The sequence below is a fragment of the Pinus tabuliformis genome, chromosome 7 (assembly GCF_031772625.1).
Source record: "Pinus tabuliformis cultivar Carrire ecotype Pingquan chromosome 7, CPIR1, whole genome shotgun sequence".
Lineage (NCBI taxonomy): Eukaryota > Viridiplantae > Streptophyta > Pinopsida > Pinales > Pinaceae > Pinus > Pinus tabuliformis.
This window is the reverse complement of record NC_142293.1, coordinates 15,626,686-15,649,964: the sequence shown is the minus strand read 5'-3', so window position 1 is coordinate 15,649,964 and position 23,279 is coordinate 15,626,686.

Sequence of the window (23,279 nt, the reverse complement as noted above, 5' to 3'; positions counted from 1 at the left end):
CATTACACAAATGAACAATTCTTGGATGATACATGTTTAGCCAATTTAAGGTCTTTAAATTGTCAATCATAAATTGTCAACTCCTGCAGGTAGATTGATGAAGTACAGGTGCACAATATGTGCTTAGAAGTTATTCATTAGGTTGTTATGTATTTATTAGGATCTAAACTTAAGATGGATATGGACGTGGTGTTTGCCAATTATATTAGTGTCGTAATTCTTAAAGATGTTGGCTAAGTTTCCTAGGAGTTAATCTCTATCTAATTAGTTTGCAGATGATATGAGAGTGATCCTACTTGTGTTAGATTGTTTTGAGATTTTTGATCTTGAATCTTTATGCTGCAGATTCTAATTCACTAAATGCAAAAAGAAACTTATTCTATCAGCTATGAAAAATTATTGTCTAAACTTAATTGTTTAGGAGAGAACTCTCACTCTTTTACTTATTCAAATTTCGCTCAAACAAAATAATCCAAGCAACATCTATGAATTAAATACACTTCAACTATGCTAGATAATAAGAAAATGTAATAACCATGTTGTACTAGGTATAAATCAAATTAAATAACAGGCTAAACTAGGTATAAAGCAAATGAAAATACTTATGCAAATAACAACTCGTTGGCGAAATCATTATGCTGCATTTTCACACAAAACAGAGCATTTGAAGAATGAAAGGAAATCGTATTGCAATTGATTAAAAACTGTCACTGTTTGTAGGGGCCCTCCACATAGTAGTTCATAGCTCTAACCAACACAACACATACACACAAAACCAATTCTATTCAAATGGAATTCAAAAACTGCTCAAAATTACATCATCCGGCATGCACCCAAATCACAGTGCGACCATAAGTTTTATAGCAGGTCTCTTGGCATAACTGTATGAATAATTCAAGCCTAATATCTCTGTCATATCTAAACTTATATTTCTAAACCTTCATTTTTCTATTCTGAAAGCAAAACGATAAGGTTTCGATCAAATCTCGGATTTTGTTCTGCATTAATTCAACGATTGACTTGGAGTTTGACCGTGATCTCCTGCACTTATCTTCACGAACAGTTTTGAGGAGATATGAAGGGATCCACAAGGGAGCCATCCTCTATCCATCCACACCCTTCGCTACTGACCTAGAACTCCGGAACCTTGCAAATAATGGAGACAACTACGAAAACCTGGATTAGCTGCGGAAACAGACTGATTCGGTAGCCAATTGAAAACTTTAACATAACAATAGAGTATAAAGTTAAATATGAACAAGAAGATATATTATTGCATGCCTTCATAAAAACCTGGTGGATATGGCTTTATTTAGGTGGTAAATAGATAGGAGAAGAGAGGATCATTAGGCAAAAAGGATGTTAAGGTAGGACAATCTTCGGACTCTACAATACAAATGACAAGACCTCCTTTCTATATATAGGAGTCTAAGGGGTCATAATATAATCAGAGCCGACATAACAATAATAATGTAAGGGCACAATAATAACAATAGTGGGTTTCTATGGGGCACAATAATAACAATATGGGGACTACATGGGCACAAAAATATAATAAGGGGGTTGTACTAATAACAATAAGGGGTTACACTAGTAGTATATGGACCTAACACCAAGCTTCACGTGTGACAATGAGTTTGGTAGTAGATTGCTTCACCACAATTTTTGATTGGTGCACAACCCTCCTAATCAATCTGAAAAAACACCTTTCTTCTATTATGAAGAGTAATACAAAACATTTTGGGTATGGTACTATCCTTTGCACTTTCTTCTTTGAGAGGCTACCAAGACTTCAAACCAAGGTAATTTCCACCATTAGTAGCCCAAGAGATTCACAAATAGTTAGATGGTCTGACTTGATGAAGAGACTAGGGCGTGGTGAGGTCCCTAGAACGAAATTTGGTGATGAGTTTTTCCTTTGGTGGGAACAATGGTTCATTGCCATCAAGGACTACCCCTATGCATGCATGGACTTAAGAGCAAATTCAGATCTAGTGCTTCCACCCAGCGTTGCATGGGGTGCCATTGGTAAAATTATTGTTAAGTTATTTTGAATGTTATTTGATTTTTTTAGATTTCAAAATTATGAACTGAAAGTATTTTTGATGAGACAAAAACTCTTACAAAATTGTTTGATCATGATACATATGTGGGACCAGTAAGACTTGAGGATCTACCCAGGCATAGGCATCGTGGAAGAGATGCGGAGAGTGCTGCAGCTGAGACTAAGAGAGTCCTCCATACTGTGTAGAGGAACTTAGAGAGGTTGACTCACCAGGTACCTATGGAAGTGATATAGGATTTACTAGAGGCTATGTAGAGACATGTGGTAGGAGTACCACGAGATTGGGTGCAGCTTTTCTGACTGCTGACTACTGCCATCATCTTCTTTCGAGATGCACATCTAAGGCTGGACCCATAGATATAGATTAGATATGTCCAGATCTTTTTTATAGACATGATTGTGCTTAAGCCCTAATTTTGTAGGACATTTTGTCTCGATTTTGTATATTTTTGAACATAAAACTTCTATCTATATACAGATGGTTTCATGATGTGATGATCATATATACAGATGATTTATTATTTATTATTATTTTAATGTGATGAATGATTAATATGCCAATCTAATGCTTCATTAGCTATGGAATCAACAAATGAGTTTTATGGTCATGGAATATGAATGAATGTGATAAAAGTAAATGATATTTGTAATAAACACACTCTCAGAAATTGGTGATATAAATAAGGATCTCTCACACAATAGATGTTGTTTAACTGAGAGACCACCAGTTGTGAATCCAAGTATACTACTAACGAATCAATACCAAGAGATATTGCTTCGAATAGTAAGTTAACAACAACATTATATTCAGAAACATTGTTTGAAGCAGGGTCGATACACATGCCTCTTGAAACTAACAACTACCTGGATGGATAGTAAATCACCCAAGCCGCGGAAGCCAAATTTCGGGTATGTCAACTAGCACCATCAACGAGTCCTAGATATACCAGATCATCCATCGATACCTGCCAAAGCAGATCAAAAATATCAATATCACTATGAAACCTATAAACATATATGAAAAAATATATACAATATCTACAACCAAGCAAACGCTAGGCAGAATCCTAGGCATAATACTTTTTAAGATAGAGCCCATTTCTGGGCTCCTCCAACTCGTTTCCTTCAAAATCAACCAATTCATAAGTTCCCTTCTTTAAGAACTTTTTAACGATAAAAAGACTGTACCACATGGGTTTGAACTTGCCTGCTCCCAAGGCATCTTTGTTTGTTCATAGACCAAGACAAGGTCACCTTCAGAGAAAACCCTAGGATGCACAACCTTATCATATTGGATCTTCACTCTATTTTTATGAGCTTCGTTAATTGTGACTGCATCTCTATTGTTCCTCTGAGATGATAATGGTCAATTAATCATGCCAGAGCATCTAAGATATTTGTTTTGGGGGTTTTGGTTTTGGTTTTTATGGAGGATTCATACATATAAACTGTAAGAATGATATATTAGCTCTTTTAGATAGTACTAATAGATAATCAAAGGGCTGCTTTTTAACTTCACACAGTGATTTGAATTTATAAAGTGTGTAGAAAGAATTGTAAGGATATATGATTAATTTAGATTTCAGACATAAAGATAAATTATCATAGGTGGAAAACCTTTGTCCAATGTTCAAAAGTTAAACAAACTATGCCTAAGATTAGATAAGATGCTGACAATTTTATGATTTAGAGGGAGCCTTTCAGACATATAGTCCAATATCTCAATCTCTTTAGGATAATAACTTCAGAAAGGAATTTTAAGAGTAACTGTAACACATTTATTCTCACCTGATATCTCTGTAAAATTTAAACACATGAAGGATAAACAAAATGATTGAAACACATGAAAAACTTACAAAAGAAAATGAAACTATATGAGACCAAATTCAGAATCCTTTGCTTTATTATCAGTGATCTAGAAACAGCTTGTACATCAATGCTTTTACAAAATTGTTTATGAAAGGTACCACCTTTGATAACTTGTAGAAGAGATTTATTTATACAAGTTGAGTGTTAAGAAAATATCTTAAACAAATTTACAAAAATAGCTTAATACAAAATCAGGAAAAATAAACTGATAGTCGATTTGTCACTATTTTTTTGTTGAACTGTTGATGACTGTTCCTCAAAATTCTGAATGTTGTTGACCTGTTGATGACTGTTCCCCAAAATGTTGAATGTTGTTGATATTTCTTTCAGTCAAGTAAATCAGTTAACTGTTCCCAGCGTTTATTATCTAGGATAGATAACTTAGTTACCCTTTGATAAAACTCACCCATTTTTGTATATTTAGTAAAAGTAGGTTTTACTAAAAATATGTGTTTTATTTCATTAAGGATGGAAAAGGTATCTCGGAGGGCATTCAGCACAAGCATTGGTGTTACTGTACCCTTTATATTTGAAACTATGGCTGCACTGGTCTTGAAATTTGTAAGCTTGTGGACATAGTCTTCAATAGGCATTAACTTATCATTTATCACCAATATGGAGGGAAAACTCTTGCTGGTCAACGGTTCCAACCTGCTGAAAAAACATTGCACTATGACATTAACACTGCTGCACTTTTACTCCAACTGAAGAATGAGATTTTTCTTTGTAATAACTTTCTTCACTTCCAGTATGGTTGTTGTCTTATCATCAATACCCAATCTTGAAGCTCATAGCTGTATTTAGAATTCAGAAAGCTGATTATATCAGTGGCTATTTTTGGCTTGTCCTCCAGTTGATTTGAGATAGTTTCAATAGCTTCTTGAGCTTTTTCCAACAAGTCTTTTTGATGAAAAATTATTTTGATATAAGGCCAGATATCTTTGATTGATTCAATGATCTCTTCCCATATAATCTCCTTTACTAAACCCAGTGTATTTCCGAGGTAAGAGTCTTTGAATTCTTTCTGCAATACCTCAATTTTACCTCTTTCCCTCTGCAACTTAGCTGCATGTGAGTTGTCTGCAACTACTTTCATGTGTTGTAGTGTCTTCAGTTGAACCTGCAATTTCTTGATTTCCTCTGTCTGACTAGACAGGTTCTGAACGACTTCAACAAGTTGTTTAGCTCCTCCTATTGTACTTGTGGTTGCTGTTGTGCCCGAGGCAGAAATTGTAGTTATAGAGATTGTTGTAAGAGGAACTACATCCATTGGAATATTGGCGTTTTTCATAGCTTCCTCTTTCTCTTTGACAAGTTTTCGCATTTGTTCCTCCATCTGTTTTATTTGCAGATTTTCTTCCATAATGAGTTTCATCATGTCTGATTTCTTAGTCTCAGTTTCTTCAATTTCTTTAGTCATTGGGTCCTCTGAAGCTAGAAATTTGAGTTGCTTCCTTAATGCTGAAATCTCAACATTTTTCTTCTTGACAATTTCTTCTGCCGCCTTTATATCAGAGGGATCATATCCCAACTTCAGCACCAAATCTTCCAAAGCTTTGATATTGGTGTCTTTTGCCAACGAGGAAAATTTCTCAAGCTTGAGTTGTGACTGTGTATTAGCCAAGGTAACCTGCATCTTTGATAGACTCATGGCAGTGTTAGATAAAGTGGAAGCAAACATTTGGCCATTCAGTTTGTGCATCTCAATTTGGTCAATTGGATGTACATATTTAACATTGAATTCAAAGGAAGCTTGCTTCTGGTAATGTGCAGCAGTTCTGGGTTGTGGAATCTGAGCTTGTATGAAAGCCAACTGCATCTTTCCCTTTTCAGAGTCAAATACTAAAAGAAGTATGGCTAGAGAACTAGAAGAATGTTTCCATAATTGAGTATAAGTGTTTAACTTTAATTCCTCATTCTTACTTTTAATTTCACTTTAACATGAAAAATATCATCTTCTTTATCCTTCTGACTGCCTTCATTGATTTGAATCACCTAATGTCTATGCGATGTGGTGGAATCAGTGGGAGACTAAGTAGACTGTCCACTAGACTGTGTAAAAAGAGATGTCTCTCCAAGTCCATCAAATGTTGTTTTCTGTGACTCATTAGTTGCACTGACCTTCAAAGAGATCTTAGGCCTCTTCTTTCTATGTACAATTCTAAAGCCTTTACTTGATGCTTCTTCTGTAGGGGATGATTATTCTTCCCTTCCTCGTTTGGTTGTCTTTTCTTGTGCCAATGGAGTTTGTATATTTGAAGTAGAGACTGCCCGTTCTTCAGCTTCTTGAAGGGTTCTTTCCTTTTGTTTTAACAAATTTTTGTATCGTTCAATCTGAGGCCTAGATGTGTGATCATATGGAGTAAATTTATTTTCTACTTTGAGTTTTGAAATCACTCCCATTGGGTCATAAGACCAAGTAAAGCTGAGGCTAAGCTTCATCTCTTCAAATAACATGTCTGCTTCTTCTCCTGCTGCTCTAGTGTTATAGATGAATGGAACAACCTGAGCTTTTAGATTAAATTGTTATTTCTTCTTTACAACCACAAAATGCACTTCATCTGCATTGAGCCTCTGCCTAATATATTCTAATGCAAAAAGTCTCATAGGGAGGTACTTAGGCAACTTGTAATGTGGAAGCTCACAGCCAAAGACTCTGATCTCTGTATAATTTTTGTAAAGATACCAATCTTTAGTTGTGGCTTGATCAACTAGTTGCAAGAATTTTACAATTTCATCACTAATCCTTGGTTTTGGAGTACTGCTCAGAAGATTAACGGTTGGATGAACAAACAATTATATGAACTATTTATATGAAAATTATTCTTTCTCCTTCATTCGCATAGAAGTCCAAAAGATAACAGATTGTTGGTTCCCTTCTTCATCTAGCTTCTGTAAAGTGAATGGAAACTTGTCTACCTAAACATAGATAAAAAGATATACAAGTACTGAAGCATACTTGAATACTTCTTTTGTATTGAACTGGACAAATTGTTCATGAATGGCCTCGACTAGAAATTGACTAAAGTTAAAAAGAATAGTTGGTTTGGAACCAAAAGAAAAGATAGACAAGAAACCAATGATGGCTTCATCTACATATTGATCAGAATAATAACCAAGGAGATAAGAGAGAATGGTGGTAATTTTCTTGGTTCTATCTGGGAATATAGATGAATCATAGGGAGGGTTTCTTTAAGGCAGAGGGCTATCTACAACTAGGAAAAGTTCTAGGGTTTGAGCTCTTTTAGTGAAATCTAGCTTCTGATAGTGTTAGAGCCTAGATTTGCCTCAGGCTGAAAAGGCAAGGTTCTAGGTCCACATCAAACCACGCTCAACCTCGTAGCTAGCCCTACGAGGACAGGAGAGGGCTCTCTCCCGGTCGATCTCGGTAAAAGACAAGGATGGGGATTGAGATGTTTGAAATAAAAGCTAATTTTAAGCTAGGTATGAAGTACAAGGGTTTGATTTAAGTTTTTTGGGGGTTTTTGCTGGAAACAGGGAAAGGCAAATTGGGCTTGGGGATGAGGCACAGTTTCTGCAGAGTTCTGATTGGGGCAAGGAAGGCAATTGTTTGTATGATTTAAAGTGAGTGAATGGATAGATCAAATTGATGAGGAGGTAAGGAGAGCAAGAGAGTTTCAAGAATTCTCCTTAAACAGATGAAAACATGGAAATTTAAACAAATTCAAAGGCAGAGCATAACAGTTAATGAATTCTACCTTAATCACTCATTTGTTCAAATTCAGAAGAAGAGACAGGAAAATGATACACATAACACTAATGAACTTACAATTACTTAGAGAAGCACACCATCAAAACATAAAGCCACATGGATCCCAAACAGTGCTGCAAAACCCTGGTCTTTCCTTAGCCAAAAATGCAAAGATAGAATGTACAATGATATGCCAAAGCAATCCCTAGTGTCCAACCGTGAAAATGACTTAGAAATTAAATAATATAGACTAGCCCAACCCATTCCCTTGCCTCTAGGGGTCGAGCTCATCATTCTAGGAGCTGTTTCAACAAATTCTAAACAAAGCACTAAAATCTAGGCAATCAAAACAACTTGTCTCTATAAGGTAGGAAACTGATCCATTCATTAAATTTTCACTTTTTAGTGAATGAATCCTCTAGAAAAAGTAGATAAGTTCCAAAAATACATCATGTTTATCCAATTACATCAAGATAGATAAAAAATTACATCAAAAAACAAAACTAGTCAAATTGGCCGAATTTCTGAGCTAGAAGGTGAAAAATTGAGCAAAAATCCTCTATGCGTCGCGCCACTTTGAGGCTGAGGTTGAGGCATTTCCTGAAGTCCAAATTGAGCCCAAGATAGTGCATTGGAAATCCCTGCCTGTCTACTTTCCAACCCAATTGGAATTTTTAAATTTCGATTTCATTTTCCCCTCCAAAACTGCAATCTCCCAGGACTGCTTCCTGTGTGTCAAAATAGGGGCAGAGAGGTCATTTTGTGAGTGTTTTTGACCTCCTGAGGACTCAAAACATGCAAAAAATTCTTGGAAATACACCAGAAGTCATTATTTTTCATGCCAAATCCAATGAAGTAAACGTTTTTCAATTTAGAGCCCCCTAGCAAAAGCGAGCGCCACGTGGCACGACGCATAGGGAGAAAAACCCTGTGTTAAAAATTTCTGTGCGTAGCACATTTTTGCAGACCAGTTTTGAGGACCTTCCTGGTGTCAAAATTGGGCACGGGATAGCTCGTTGGAAAGGTATTTGAGTATAATTTCCAACCAACTGTAATTTTTCAATTTGGAGTTTATTTGCCCTGTCAAAAGTCAAATCTCCCAAGACTGGTCAAAATGTGACAAATGATGTTGCCTCAGAGAAGAGTGCTGTTGCAGTCAACTTTTGAAGGGCTTCCTCAACTCCAAATTGAGCTCATGATAGCTCATTAGAATGATATTTGTGTCTAGTTATCATTTGACTCATCAAGCAAGTCATTTGGCCAACCAAGCTAGGAGAAAACTTGATTTTCCCAAGGTCACTTCAGAGGTGCATCAATTCTCCCGAGGCAACTGTATTTTGACATTTCTCTAAAACCATAACAGCTGTGTAAAAATTGAAAGAGGCTTTTATTCTTGGGTTATTGAAGGAAAAAACCTCTCTCACCTTTTCAAAATTCATCCTTTCTAGCTCAGAAACACAATTTGAAGAAAAACCATCCCTTTTGTGTGATGAATGGCTTGTTCCTTTGAATGACTTCTCGACAAATGATGGAGATCTGATGTTCGATGATATGAAATGAACTCATATCTTCTGATGTCCTTTTTTCCTCCTCTACTCAGATATCTCTGATCCCATAGCCAACCCTAGCTCAGTGGGAGAGGAAATTAGGGTTTGGGGATTTATGGTTAACATTTGGGAAAAATGGGAACTTGGGATAGGGGATTAGTGGATTTAAAGGGGTAATGGAACTTAAGGAATAAGGGAATCAATGAAAAAGGGATAAGGGAGTAAACTTGGTGGCAAAATAGTCATCAAAACCCTAGGCAACAAGTTTCTCGGAGGTACTTTAAAAGCTAGAGTTTGATTGTTTTACACAAGCACCATGAAACATACACCATCAAACCATCATCAAACTTTTATGGAAAATAGCTTTGAAGACTCAACCTACTTGTATCAAGACCGATTGATGAAATTTTGGAGCATATTTGGTAAATTTCAGGCTTCCTGGCTGTATGCGCTACACACTCAGCCCAATGCGCCGCGCCGGTCAAGTTTCACCCAAACTCACCCAACTTGTCACTCACTTACCAAAATCATTTTTTTCTTGCTTCTCTTTGCTATTGGCATATGAATGAACCTCAAACAATTGGACAAATGTTTTATACATGAAGCCTTTAAATTCATTTTGCCAAAACCCACTTTCATAACGTTGCAGACTTTGGCACTTTCATTTCAACCTCTGTTTTTTCGCCTTTTGGCTTTGTTGATGAACTGAATGAGCTGAACTTTGCTTGTTTTTTGTAGGTGTAGGAGCTTCTTAGGCTAAGGAAAGAAACCAGGGTGCAGGTGAAGGAATGTAGCATGAAGAGAACAAAATATACATGATTTTTTTATAAAAAAGGCTAAATACTCTGTTTTTTCCTCAAAATAGAGTTTTGAGGAAAAACGCATTTTTGGATACTTATTAACAAAATTTAATGGCGATAGAACCTCCTCATGGCCTGCTGGTGATTATCGGACACTTTGAAGCATTTATTGACAAAACCCTAATGAAACCCTAGACCGACTTGACACTAAAACCCTAAAGACAACGTTTGCAAATTTTTAATGAAAAGAAGACTGTATATGCCTTTTTAATGAACATATATGAACTAGCAGGTAAATGACATGAGGGTCATGAGGAAAACCACTCTCGTCAGATAATCCATGTGCCTAACGGAATGCATATGACTGGGCAGGACTCCTAATATGAAATGCAACAAAGAGGTTTTGATCTCTGACGAAGGGCTGAACGGACCGACTCTAACATTGGCTCTAATGGGGATGGTAGCTCTTTGGAGGTGCCAAGAACTACAGATCTTTGGGTGAGCAGACAGTGCCTTCGTCCATTGGGCTATGGAGTCGATGACTTGACAAAACCACACAAGATTTGTTAACTCAATTATTGACTGAAAATTGGACTCAAAACTAAAATTGAAAACCATAATAAAACCAAACATGACTAAAACATAACTAACAAACCTACTCTAAGTGTTCTTTTCACCCTCAATCAAGTGAAATGGAACAACCAATGCAACCATGTAAGCATCCTGGCTGCTATTTGAATTCTCTGCAAGTGCTCGCTTGGGTACAACAAGAGAAAACTACTAAACGACAACTCCCATGGAAAGTCGGAATCAAGTTGACTGCTGATAAACTTGCAAAGCATGAATTGACTGGATGACTTTAAGAATACTGCGAAAGGATCTTCATAAGCATCGCTATTGATTTCCATTAACACATTATTTCTCTGGTCCAAGTAATCTTCATAGCTGGATATTAAACTTTTCCTCACATCTGCACTGTCTTTCTTTGATGATTGCAGCAAGCTGTTAAAAGGATCCTGAATTTCGTGAATAACCAAACTCTGTTGCTAATCCCAAACAGAGCAGAAGTCTCCTTTATCAATCTCTTCATATGACTGCAAGCCTTGGTATGGACTTTGTAATGAAAAATATGTTAAACAAGACAATAAAGGTGACTTTTGAATCATATTATTATCAACATTCTCTTTTGTCACATGGTTAGCCAATGGGGAAGAAATTTTACAGCAAACATCATCCAACACACGAGCAATAGGATCATCAAAAATTTGAGAAGACTGCTGCGATGTATCCATTAAAATTTTCTGACATCCTACTGGCTGTTCATCTTTTGCTTTAGAGATATTACGAAGATTCTGCCTTATAAACTGAAATGCTTCGAAACAAAAGGGTACAGAATCCTCTTGCATCATTAGATCATGTATTTTGGCTGCCACACCTTCATCTATAATCTAACCTTCATCCTCAACATTAAAACTGAGATATTGTTGATTTCCTACAGGCTGCTCATTTGAAGATTTACTATGCAATTTACCCTTCAAAAACTGAAATGATTCAAAACAGAAAGGTAGGGAATCTTCTTGTATCATTTGATCATATGTGCCAGCTTCCATGTCTTCAGGTGCAACTCGACAATCAATGGAATTTGGGGGCTGGAAATCTGAATATGAGAAGCCTTGAACAAGGTTTTTATTGCCCTCAAGATGGTCCAAATCAAGACTTGTTGACAGTTGATTTATGATTGCATGGAAATTGCCTCTGATGAACTGAAATGAATCAAAACAAAAAGGCAAAGATCCTTCACTTCAAAATTTGTTGAACTTTCCTCGTCAATGTCATAGCTAATATGCATCGATTGATCACTGTACTCGAGCTGCTGAAAGTGAACTTCCTCCTCCCACAAACTAGCTGCTGATTTGTCTTCAAGATTAGCTTCTGTTTGGAGAACATAATCATCATCATCATACTGATCAAACCGAGGCAAATCATTAGTATATAACACATCATCAAGCATACATTTCATATCAATAGTTCTCTCTTCTCCAAGATGATCTATAAGACAATCATTACGACAACTAGGATAAGAAAAAAATGTTTTGGATCAACAACTTGTTCCTCTTCAATCAGCAAGCCATGGGCTTGAACATTATTCTCATTCTTGGTAGTGATCTTTTGCATCATCTCTTCCACTGCACCTACCAAAATGTCAAGCTTTACCTCTAGAGATGTCAATTTCTCTGGATCCACGTTTTTCATCTCTTCTTCCTTCAACCTTGCCCTCCGGATCCACAGATGAACCTCTACATTTACTGCATTGTTCTGTATCTCTTCAAGTGTTGCAAGATTCCTTTCTCTCAGCTGAAACTCCATTTTCGGATCAAAGGCACCCGGGTAGTGCGAGAGAGCAGATCTAGGAGGAGGACTTATATCAACTGGCATTGAATAATAAACTTGGTTAAATCTGGCTGAAAACTGTTGTACTGTCTCCCCTGGTAGTCATTTCAACTGATTATACTCTTCTATAATCAAGAAATGGTTCTGTCCGATCACCCACCTGTCAAGGAAAACTTTGATGAACTGTTGGAAATTTGAGATGCTCGCATCAGGCAAGGCTTTGAACCAACTCTTGACTTTCCCTTGCAAAGAAAGAGCAAATAGCCTAATACTGACATCTTCTTCATCAACTTCAAAAAGGTCAAGGAAAGACTCAAAATTCAGTACATGTCTCTCAGCAGTGATGTTGTCGCGTTCACCATCAAACCTCGGCAAGTATAGATCATAGTTTTTGGGGAAAGCATGAAGAAAAGAAGGTAAAACAAGAGGCTTATACCTATCTGGGACTATACAAGGTGTAGGAGTATATACAAGAGCTACAAGATCAGGTTTGTTTTCTTTAGGCTCATCACGTTGAAGAAAGTCATCATGAGATGTGGGAAAAGTAAGGAGGCCATGATCAAAGGGAAACTCAGTATTTACACTTTTTGAATAGGTTGAGTGAAGTTTTTGATCACCTTTATCATACAACAAATTCTGAAAAAATTTGAGGACAACTTCAAGAACAACAAAGAAGTAATTTACAAGAAAGCAGATGAGATCCTGAATACCATTCCAATTTGGATACCCGAAATTTGTGTAAGATCCTTCCATTTTCTCAGATAAAGAGCTAGTCCTCCAGTGGTGTCTCTACATTGAGTTGGAGTCACCAGGTCAATGATTTCAACCTTCTTATGTATGATCGTTGTCCACCATCAACAATCAGATCTGAACTTGATACATGTACTGGGGAAATTTACAAGTCAAGTGTCACGATTACAAGCTAAACCGGAGATTGACTGAAGTAGCGTTTATCTACTTCCGCTAATGCAAAGCAAAAGCGTTTCGAAGGCTACCTAGCATAACTTCAGGCTCTTTCTGTAGCTTATAAAACAAATGACATCAACAAGCAAGCCATTTTCTCCCCTAGTATGGTCACCACTATGTTAGAGCCTAGATTTGCCTCAGGCTAAAAAGGCAAGGTTCTAGGTGCACATCAAACCACGCTCAGCCTCGTAGCTAGCCCTACGAGGATAGGAGAGGGCTCTCTCCGGGTCGATCTCGGCAAAAGACAAGCGATGGGGCTCGAGATGACTGAAATAAAAGCTAATTTTAGGCTAGGTATGAAGTACAAGGGTTTGATTTAAGTTTTTTGGGGGTTTTGTGCTGGAAACAGGGAAAGGCAAATTGGGCTCGGGGATGAGGCACAGTTTCTGCAGAGTTCTGATTGGGGCAAGGAAGGTAATCGTTTTGATGCTTTAAAGTGAGTGAATGGATATATCATACTAGTGAGGAGGTAAGGAGAGCAAGAGAGTTTCAAGAATTCTCCTTAAACAGATGAAAACATGGAAATTTAAACAAATTCAAAGGCAGAGCATAACAATTAATGGATTCTACCTTAATCACTCATTTGTTCAAATTCCGAAGAAGAGACAGGAAAATGATACACATAACACAAATGAACTTATAATTACTTAGAGAAGCACACCATCAAAACATAAAGCCACATGGATCCCAAACAGTGCTGCAAAACCCTGGTCTTTCCTTAGCCAAAAATGCAGAGATAGAATGTACAATGATATGCCAAAGCAATCCCTAGTGTCCAACCGTGAAAATGACTTAGAAATTACATAATATAGGCTAGCCCAACCCATTCCCTTGCCTCTAGGGGTCGAGATCATCATTCTAGGAGTTGTTTCAACCAATTCTAAACAAAGCACTAAAATCTAGGCAATCAAAACAACTTGCCTCTATAAGGTAGGAAACTGATTCATTCATTAAATTTTCACGTTTTAGTGAATGAATCCTCTAGAACAAGTAGATAAGTGCCAAAATTACATCATGTTTATACAATTACATAAAGATAGATCAAAAATTACATCAAAAAGCAAAACTAGTCAAACTGGCCGAATTTCTGAGCTAGAAGGTGAAAAATTGAGCAAAAATCCTCTATGCGCCGCGCCAAATCCTCTATGCGTCGCGCCACTTTGAGGCTGCGTTTTAGGCACTTACGGAAGTCTAAATTGAGACCAAGATAGCTCATTGGAAAGCCTTGCCTGTCTACTTTCCAACCCAAATGGAAATTTTCAATTTGGATGTCATTTTCCCATCCAAAATTGCAATCTCCCAGGACTGCTTCCTGTGTGTCAAAATAGGGGCAGAGAGGTCATTTTGTGAGTGTTTCTGACCTCCTAAGGACTCAAAACTTGCCCAAGCTTTTTGGTCATGCACCAGAAGTCATGATTTTCCATGAAAAATCCAATGATGTAAACTTTTTGCAATTTAGAGCCCCCTAGCAAAAGTGAGCGCCACGTGGCTCGGCGCATAGGGAGAAAAACCCTGTGTTAAAAATGTCTGTGCGTAGCACCTTTTTTCAGACCAGTTTTGAGGACCTTCCCAGTGTCAAAATTGGGCACGGGATAGCTCGTTGGAAAGGTATTTGAGTCCAATTTTCAACCCAACTTGAATTTTTCAATTTTGAGTTTATTTTCCCTATCAAAAGTCAAATCGCCCAAGACTGGTCAAAATGTGCCAAATGAGGCCGCCTCAGGGCCGAGTGCTGTTGCAGTCAACTTTTGAAGGGCTTCCTCAACTCCAAATTGAGCTCATGATAGCTCATTAGAATGATATTTGTGTCTAGTTATCATTTGACTCATCACGAAAGTCATTTGGCCAACCAAGCTAGGAGAAAACGTGATTTTCCCAAGGTCACTTCAGAGGTGCATCAATTCTCCCGAGGCAACTGTATTTTTGACATTTCTATAAAACCATAACAGATGTATAAAAAATAAAAGAGGCTTTTCTTCTTGGGTCATTGAAGTAAAAAAAACTCTCTCACCTTTTCCAAATTCATCGTTTCTAGCTCAAAAACAAAATTTGAAGAAAAACCATCCCTTTTGTGTGATGAATGGCTTGCTCCTTTGAATGAATTCTCGACAAATGATGGAGATGTGATGTTCGATGATATGAAATGAACTCATACCTTCTGATATCATTTATGCCTCCTCTACTCAGATATCTCTGATCCCATAGCCAACCCTAGCTCAGTGGGAGAGGAAATTAGTGTTTGGGGATTTATGGTTAAGATTTGGGAAAAATGGGAACTTGGGATAGGGGATTAGTGGATTTAAAGGGGTAATGGAACTTAAGGAATAAGGGAATAAATGAAAAAGGGATAAGGGAGTAAACTTGGTGGCAAAATAGTCATCAAAACCCTAGGTAGCAAGTTTCTCGGAGGTACTTTAAAAGCTAGGGTTTGATTGTTTTACACAAGCACCATGAAACATACACCATCAAACCATCATCAAAATTTTATGGAAAATAGCTTTGAAGAATCAACCTACTTGTATCAAGACCGATTGATGCAATTTTGGAGCAGATTTGGTAAATTTCAGGCTTCCTGGCTGTATGCACCGCACACTCAGCCCAATGCGCCGTGCCGGTCAAGTTTCACCCAAACTCACCCAAACATGTCACTCACTTACCAAAATCATTTTTTTCTTGCTTCTCTTTGCTATTGGCATATGAATGAACCTCAAACACTTGGACATATGTTTTATACATGAAGCTTTTAAATTCATTTTGCCAAAACCCACTTTCATAACGTTGCAGACTTTGGCACTTTCATTTCAACCTCTGTTTTTTCGCCTTTGGCTTTGTTGATGAACTGAATGAGCTAAACTTTGCTTGTTTTTTGTAGGTGTAGGAGCTTCTTAGGCTAAGGAAAGAAACCAGGGTGCAGGTGAAGGAATGTAGCATGAAGAGAACAAAATATACATGATTTTGTACAAAAAAGGCTAAATACTCTGTTTTTTCCTCAAAATAGAGTTTTGAGGAAAAACACATTTTCGGATACTTATTAACAAAATTTATTGGCGATAGAACCTCCTCATGGCCTGCTGGTGATTATCGAACACTCTGAAGCATTTATTGACAAAACCCTAATGAAACCCTAGACCGACTTGACACAAAAACCCTAAAGACAACTTTTGCAATTTTTTAATGAAAAGAAGACTGTATATGCCTTTTTAATGAACAGACATGAACTAGCAGGTAAATGACATGAGGGACATGAGGAAAACCACTCTCGTCAGATAATCCATGCGCCTAACAGAATGCAGATGACTAGGCAGACTCCTAATATGAAATGCAACAAAGAGGTTTTGATCTCTGATGGAGGGCTGAACAGACCGACTCTAACAGATAGGATTCTATTAGGCTTTCATGAGAAAAAGGAGTGGTTGGCACAATATTTAGGGCCTGCAACATCTGGTCAATGGACTGGGCATTGATGGAGCACAGGATTTCAACTGTAGGTGAGATAATAACTCTTTCAGTGGGGTCATAAGCTGCATGGCATTTTCTGACGAATTCAAGTGCTCTGTGGATTTGATGGAAAATGTAATGAGAAAGATGGGAGTCCCAAAGTTCAATTTCGTCAATTTTATCAACGAATTGGTCCTCCATCCAACAATAGATATCAAACAAGTTAAATACGGACAAGGACTCATGGATTTTACAGTCTTTTTCAACCAAAGGAAGATGATGGAAATCAACTTAAGGAGGAATGAGAGGATTTTGGGTTTATACAACTTCCTTTCCCTTAGAAGGCATGCTGTTGATTGGATTGCAAACTGAAAGTGACAGAAATGGGAAGGATTTGGTTGAAACACAGTGATAACAAAAAAACAGTGTAATTGAAAATGATTGATTGAACCTGGATGTCGGCTTGTTTGTGAACAGGATAGAAAATTGGCTTGAATGGTGAATTGGTTGTTTTGACTGCAAGCTGCAAGTATACAATGATTAATTAAGTTACGGGAATACACTGTGTAACAATTTTTATGAAAGAACAAGGTTTATAAGGCATAAAATGGAGCGGGGTCCATTAATCAACAACTAAATTTGTATTAATTCTCCAACGGGACTTAGAAATGGTTTGATGGAATATTCATTTGCAGGGGTGGCGAATTAAATGGATAAGGGGAAGACAGGTGAAAGATTGGTCCATGTAGGATGATGAGACAAAGGAAGTGACAGGGTGTTGTCATAGACGATGACATGGGAGTAGCGATGATGGAGGAGGTCGAAAACCACGTTCAGGAGTGAGTTTGGGATTTAAGTCTCAAATAACTAGGAGTGGGGGTTGGCAGTTTCGGAGGGTGGTTTCTAAAACTGCTGACTTTAGACCCCCCGCTAATAACATTCGGACAACAAGGGAGGGTCGAGGAGTGATGTAGGTCGTCAGATTGGAGGGAGATACAAGTGATGAAAGGAAAATGGGGGGAGTTTAATTAAGTGAGGCGGAAGGTGATGGTGGGGTTGAAAAAGATATGATGGATGTGACAGGTGTGGGGTCCGAAGGGAATCAATGGATAAAGCTGAATAACATTGACGTTTAGCAAATAATGGTTAATTAAAACCATTCGTTATATGAACATATATATAATTATTTGACTTAGGATAAAAATCCTATCATACTCCAATTTTATTTCATTTCTCTACCTACCCTTAACTCTCCTAACATTTTTTGCAATCTTAGTCACTCGAGTGCATTTAGACTAGCAACTCAACATTTTACTTTTAATGATTAATCTACTTCTGTCCCTTATTGCTTCCATTGGCTCAGATTAAACTGTTGAGCCAATTTTATTTGCTACCTATTAACAAACAATTTTAATTTAATCCAATCATGATTAAACTTTAAGATTAGATTGTATGAACTAGTGTGGCATTTAAACAATCTACACACAACTTTATTTGCAAAAATAAAATTGACTAAGAGTAGTGGCATCTGAATGTACAACACTTTCAGAATTTATTATTTTTTCTTTTATTTTTAAGCTACATTTTATTTTTTGCCTTCCTTTTTTAGGGCATCTATTCTAAGATTTTATTTGATATGGACTTATTCATCAAAATGTTCCTAACATTTTATTTCTTTATTATTTTTGTCCATATCCTAACTTAACATTTTCTTAAAATATATTTTCATTTTTTGCTAACTTACCAAAATTAAAAAAGGCTACAACATCGGCTCCAACTAGTGACTGCTTTCTCCTGTAGAATGCAGAGAACCTGCAGATTCATGTGCTTTTTCCTCGGGCTATGGAGTCTTAGCTATGGATAAATCACACTTGACAATTGAAAAATTAAAATGTACCAGACTTTTTACAATGGTAGTATTGAAATCTACTTCAACTTCTCAGTACTGAATGTAATGCTTAAGAAATCTTCCATTAACAGGATATGTGGAAAATTGACCCTCTAAATTTTGTAACACAAAAGTGTTGTTTCCTTTTAATTCAACAATAGCTAGAGGTCCAAACCATAGGTTGTCAAACCATGTTTTCCTTTGTCTTCTCTTCCAGAATCCCATCTTAGGACTAGATCACCCTCCTTGAAGTCCCTTTCTCTAGCTCTTATGTCAAATAGGCTCTTCATATTATTCTGATACTTTTTCAATTTGTATTGAACTTCATCTCTATTCTCATTTATTTTAATGATTTGATTTATCCTCCTTGAAAAATCATCAGGTTCATCAGTTGAATCCTATAGAAACTTTAAAACAGGGAAGGCCAAGTTGGTAGGAAAAATTGCATCTTTCCCATAAACTAACTGAAAGGGAGATTTACCAGTAGATCTCTTTGGAGTGATCCTGTTTGCCCAGGCTGCATAAATTAGACAAGCATCCCAGTTTTTTTTATGATCTGCTATTTTTTTTTTGATAACCTTTACTAGACTTTTATTGGATGATTCTGCAAGATCATTACCTTGAGGATAATATGGAGTTGAATGATGTAGCAGAATCTGATATTTTTGGCAAAATTCAATCATTTTAACACTGGAAAATGTTGTGGCATTGTCAGTAACAATCTGGGTTGGGCAACCAAACCTAGATAAGATGTTTTCTTCAATGAATTTGATTACTACTGAATCAATAACATTTCTTACTGGAATTTCTTCCACCCATTTAGTAAAGTAGTCTGTTGCAGTGAGGATCCATCTATGTTGATTACTTGAAGTAGGATGAATCTCTCCAATAAAATCTAATCCCCATTGGAGAAAAGGTGTTGAAACTATTGTTGGGATTAGTGGGAGAGCTGCTAGTTTTTGCTTACCAGCAAACATCTGACAAGGGACACAACTTCTGACCTTTGCTCCTACTTGCAAGAACAATGTTGGCCAATAAAATCCCGCCCTTAATATTTTATATGTTGTTGCTCTCCAAGCATAATGTCCTCCACAAAATCCTGTATGAAACTAATCAATGATCCCTTCAGTCTCTGATTCTGTTAAACATAATAACAAGATATTGAGTGGGTCCTTCCAATATAGATTTGAATTTATAATACAGTACTTGACTACTTTCAATTTGAGAGTTTTACATTGACTTTTGGAGAATGATGCAGGACACTAAAAATAAATCAAGAAATTTACAATATCTTGATACCAATTTGATAAAAGATATTTCTTGTCAATATGTACAGAAATGGTCTCATCTGAAGGTAAAGGTTCCTGTGGATTCTTTTCTTTAGGATGTTGGGAAGGTTCTTGTGGATTCTTCTCATTTGGATTTTGGGAAGGTTCTTGTCGATTCTCCCATGATATTTCCAGAACAGAGTTGATTCCCAACACTTTACAGTTGGATTCAGCAAGAAGCTTAGCTAATCCTTGACCCTTTACTAGCTTTGCAGTTTTGATAGTTAGATCAAAATTCAAAATTTGAGTGATCCATCTACCTCTCCTCCCATCAGTATCTAATTGAGTGAGAACATTTTTAACAACACTGTTGGGTACATAGGCTATAATGGTTGAATGTAAAACATACATCCTAAAATATTTCAAGGATTGGAATAGGGAATAAGACTGCTTTTCAATTATATCATATTTGAGCTCAACATCCCTCATGACTTTGCTAATAAAGGCTATAGGTTGGTCATGGGAACCTTCATTCTTTTTTAATAAAACAACAATAAGTGTTGTTTTAGAGGCAAAGGAAAAGATACTGAATGGTTTGGTATAATCAGGACTGGCCAAGGTTGGAGCTTTAGAGATGGCTTTCTTGATTTGATCAAATGCATGTTTAGAAGAGACAGTCCATTTAACTTCATGAACCTTTTTAATCATATCAGTTATATCTATGACAAATTCAGCATAATTGGGTATAAACCTTCTTAAAAAGTTGATTTTACAAAGAAAAGCTTGAACTTCCTTTTTATTTCTTGGTAATGATAATGTTTGGATGGTTGATACTCTGTTTGGATCAATAACTACTCCATCTTTGGAAATTATATGGCCAAGAAATTTACCTTCAGTGATAGAAAATAAAGACTTCTTTGGATTCAATGATATTCCAAATTTCCTACATCTTTAAAAAATCTTCATCAAGTGCTTTAAATGTTTTTTATCAGAATTAGAATAAACTGTAAGGTCATCAAGATAAATAACAAGAAATTTGTTTACCTAGCCTACAAAAGCTATATCCATAGCTCTCTGGAATGTAGCTCCTGCATTTGTCAAGCCAAAAGGCATCCTTGCGTACATGAAAGTACCCAAAGGTGTTGTAAAGGCAGTCTTTTCCCTATATTCTTTGTCAACCATAATCTGATTATAACTAGAGAAACCATCTAACATAGAAAGTATGTTACCAAAAACTTGTTGAAGTAACTGATCCATCTTAGGTAATGGATAGTTATCCTTTAATGATGCTTTATTCAAGTTTCTAAAATCAACACATAGCCTAATTTCACCATTCTTTTTCCTGACAGGTACTAGGTTGGCAATCCAATTAGAATATCTTAGTGGAATAATAATCTGTGAATCTAACATTTTCTTAAGCTCTTTTTGAATAGTTGGTAGGAGAACTGGATTAATTCTTATAAGTTTTTGCTGGTAGGGTTTAGCTTCAGACTTTAATGGGATCTTATGTTCAATTAGAGACGTTTCATAAGTTTTGAGATCAACATAAGAACAAGAAAAAACATCTTTGTACTTTCTAATTAACTTAAGATATTCATCTTTAACTTCTGGGGCTAAAGACATAGAGATTTTTATGTTCTGCACTTGTTCTTGGGTTCCAATATTGATTTCTTCAATGTCATCTTCAGGAGAAATGGATGGAGGATTTCGAGGGACATCATTATGATCAATTAATTTCTCTAAAGGAATTAACCCTTTAGGAATGAATTTGTTTGATAATTGTATGATGTCATGATTTGCAATTTTCGAATTTAACTCTGAATCATCAGCAGCTTGAGGATTGAGCATGTCAAGATTGTCTTCATCAATTTGTAGAAGAGAAAATTTACCTACAAGTTGAAGGAAAGACTTTAGTTGTTCATCATCCTCAAACACCTTCCAATGCTTTTGGTTATCTGGTATAGATGGCCTGTATTTAACTTGTAATTGGTAAACACTTGGGTTTGATAAAAAATCTTAAATGAGCTTACAGAGACAACTAAAGAGTCTGCATGTATGTTTTCATTTCTAGGACATAATTTATGTTGAAGGCATCAAAGAAATTTTCAATGGAATCCCAAACCTCATTCCGATAAGATCTAAGCCTGGGATTCTTTGTTTGGAAAAGATTTCTAACTTGTTTTACAATGATTTGAGTCAGTGAAAACACTCAGGTTGTGTACCTTTAAACTTTTGGCTAACTGTAGTCCTACAAGGAAAGCCTCATATTCTGCTACATTATTGGTAACTTCAAAATCAAGTTTACATGATTGTGTAATGTTTTCTTTTTCTGTTGATATTACTACTACCCCAGTCCCTGCTCCACCATTTGTACAAGAACCATCAAGGAATAGCTTCCATACATCAGTTTGATTTGATATAGGGTTTTCAATTACATCTTCAATTTTACTTGAGATTCATGTATTTGGTTTGAAGAGAGTTGAAAACAACCAAAATATTGATCAATAGCATAGATGGGGTGGTTCTTTGGGTGATATGTTTTGCATACAGTGTGCAAAAATCTAACTTCTTTATACAACCTAAGTTGTTCTCCCCCATAAACTGGAATAGTGGCATAAGACATGTCCATCTGAAGAGTTCCCCCTAATTTGGCACAACAAGACCTTGAAAGGAGCATTCCAAATTTGGGAGGGATATCGGTGACAACTATATATAACACTATGATTTTTATAGGGATTTGGGCAAGAGTGACTACTAAATCCTTAATCAGTCCTAGACAAGGCACCCTTTTAGAAGCAAAGGTGTACAAATCATGATAGGATCTAGTTATGTCAAGATTTAAATGATCCATGATGGTTTTTGGCATAAGATTATGTGATGCTCCAGAATCAAGATTATAGTTGTATTGCATGGAATCATTTGCTTTTAGTGTCACATAGAAATGGGGTACTATTTCATCTATCATATCTGAGCTAGGGCCAAAGACAACTACTAGTTTTTCATCTTGAAGGCTAATAACATCACTTTCAGCATCAACCGAGGTTTTTTTGTATCTATTTGGAGACTTGATTTTCGTATCCAGGGTTTTTGGAAAGTTTTGAAAGTGCTATGGGGGTGTTAACTCTTTCTAACTCCTTCTCAACATTAAATGCAGTTAAGACATTTTTTTCAAATTGAGTTGTATCAGATGACTGATTTAATGGTCAAATAGTAGTTGTATGAGTTTCTACAACTTTGACACGAGGTTCAATTGTTGGAGGTTCTTTAGGAGGTCTTCCAGGGCCAGGTCTAGTTCTAAGATCATATATTTTTTTCAACTATGCAATCAAGAATTC